We start from the raw sequence: 2959 nt of genomic DNA, 5'->3' as shown, positions 1-2959 counted from the left end.
GAAGACCTACGTAATCAGTGTGGCTATTTTCATGCTATTCAAACTAGCACTCATTGGAAAAGGGAAGACGAACAGCATAAACAGTATTTAATATATGCACAGGATAACATCGTCATTAGTGAAAACCGCCGTGCTGTCAGTTGGAAAAGTGAGAAAAATATAGTTCATCCTAATATGTTGTAAAGAAATTTAACAGAATCCTTCCCCGACTCGCCGCGCCCCCTCATTCCTCCATCTTCCCAACCCCACCCCTGCCTCCACCCCCTCCCTACTCCCACGGTGATTACATAACACCTCAACCTTCAGCAATGCTTTGAAGAGAAAATTGACGTAATTGTTTTCTGTCTCTTTGTGTTTTCCACGTTGTCCTTTTGGCGCTAGTTAAAAAAAACTTCACTCACAGCTGTTATTTTGTTTTCCGTAAGAGAATATCCATTACATTTTCAGCAGGACTTTAAAAAAAAAGCTCATTTCAGGAATTCAAACATGACTCACCGACACGACAAGAAAAAGTCATCCCATCTACCCCAGGAAGGCTGACGTGTTCCACTCCTGCACTGAGCCCTTTTTTTAAGGAGTAGGGAGGTCTCTTAAAGAACTCTTAGAGAATCGGTCGTTTCGTCGAAATATTCCAGAATAAAGGCTGATCATTTTCTTAACAGCACGCTAAGAATTCTAATTATAAAGCACTCATCTGTTTATGAATGCGTTTCTGCATTGCAAATGTCGCCAAGTGCCAAATTTACAAATGTAAATATAACGCTGAGATTGCGCAAGCCATTTCAACCTCACAAAGTAATATACAAAAACATAAATACATAAAAAATGGATTAAGAAAGAGAAAAAGAGCTAAAGTAATTAGTACAAACGTATTCATCAGTGTTGCTAAACCTGGATCAGTACAAACCAAATCACATTAACAAAATAATAGTAACTTTCAAATGCCACATTGCTTAAAAGTTCAGTTCACGACCTCGCTCCAACATGTCCCATTTTCTACAATAAAAACTGAATCCAGGCTACTATGGTGTAGCAAAACCTTTGCCACATTGCTTTGTGGACAGAATCCTTGTATCCATAGAGTGTAATTCTGAAAACATCCCGCTCTGAAGTCCTGAGACTGGACAGGCCGCGTTCTGCTTGTTTCAAAGGTACGCAAAAAGCGATTATCGTTTTGTGGTTTCATTGCCGCGACGGAAACGTGTTATGGATGTTATTTTGGGGCAGTGGAGGAATATGACCCTCTAGCGCGAACGTATGTACAGCCACAAATGTCAACAAATGTCAACAACTTATCAATAAAGTCTTGGGTAAATATGTTTCTAGGTACGCAAATGACATTTATTCTGCATTGAGTAGTTTTTTAGTTTTCTGCAAAACAACTGAGATGGTTTTGTCTGTTCGTCTACACTTGTTCTGTCCGCCTTCAGATGTTAAAAACTACTGAGGCTAGAGGGCTGCAAATTGGTATGTTGATCATCCACCCTCCAATCATCAAACACCAAATTGCAGCCCTCTAGCCTCAGTAGTTTTTATTTTATTTAAGATTAAAGTTAGCCATGGTCGTGCGGCTGGTACCGCCATAGGTACCAACAACACAGGCCACCACCGCGCTGTGGCTGAAAGTTTCATGGGCCTCGGCTGAGAGTTTCATGAGCCGTGGCTGAAAGTTTCATACAGCATTATACGCTGTATAGAAAACTCGATTGCCCCGAAGAAACTTCGCCGCATTTTTTACTTTTTTCGTCTAAATACTCCAGGCGAAGGCTTCTAATGATGAAACATTCATCTGGGTTTGAACATGACTGCAATACAAAACAGTTACTAAGTACTAAATGCATAATTGCAGAAATAACGCTAATATTACGTAATCCTTTAACACCACATACAGTAACATACAAAAATGTGAAAACATATCTCTTAAAGAAACGGAATCAAGAAAGAGTAAAATGAGTAATAGCAATCAGCGCAAAAGTAATTAGCAATGTTACTAATTTCGGATCAGCATAAATCAAGTCAAGTCATATCAATGAAATGCTGGTCACTTCTCTATGCCACATGGTGCTTCAAAGTTCAGTTCACGACCTCGCTTGCATATGACCTATTTTATGCTATAAAAACTGAATCCGGACTACTGTGTTGTAACAAAGCCTTTGCCACATTACTTTGTGGACAGAAACCTTGTATCCATCGACATTAATTCCGAAAATGTTCCGTTCAGAAGTACTTGGGCTGGACAGGCCGCGTTCTAGCTGTTATAATGGTATACAAAAAGCGGTTTTCGCTGTCTGGTTTTACTGCCGCGATAACAATGTGTCACGGCCGTTATTTTGTGCCAGTCAAGTAATACAATCCTTGAGCCAACATATATGCTGACATATATGCCAATGTATGTTTTCAACTTTTCAGTAAAGTCTTGCATATACGAAAATGGAGTTAACTTAGTTTCAGTTTGTGCATACATACCTAAAAGTTGCATACAGTTTGGCAAGTAGATTCTTGTTTCATTGAATGTCCCGGTTAGTAAGCTTACACATTGCGAACAATTATAAATAACATTATATTGATAATGTTATATAAAAAATAACGATATTGTTAATATATCGTTATTTTTATATCATTTACTCTCAGCTTTATCTTCTTGTAAATTCCTTCCAATTCATACACTAGTTTCTGTCGTTTCTCTCTACTATCGCAAATCTATTACTGCATGCAGCTTAAACTCATCTGTTCCAAATAATAATAATAATAATAATAATAATAATAATAATAATAATAATAATAATAATAATAATAATAATCACTCCCCGCGTCCCTTATCTACACCTGACCGGAAAGCAATGACTTCAAACCCCGTCACCTGACCTGACCTCGGTGACAAGGTTCGCCTGAGTGGAATGGAAGGGACGGAGGAATGCCCATTCCACATTCACCCTTTTTATGGAATGGTTTAGTGTCT

This window comes from Macrobrachium rosenbergii, chromosome 30 (genome assembly GCF_040412425.1).
Source record: "Macrobrachium rosenbergii isolate ZJJX-2024 chromosome 30, ASM4041242v1, whole genome shotgun sequence".
In the NCBI taxonomy this organism is placed as follows: domain Eukaryota; kingdom Metazoa; phylum Arthropoda; class Malacostraca; order Decapoda; family Palaemonidae; genus Macrobrachium; species Macrobrachium rosenbergii.
Note: the sequence above shows the minus strand (reverse complement) of the source record.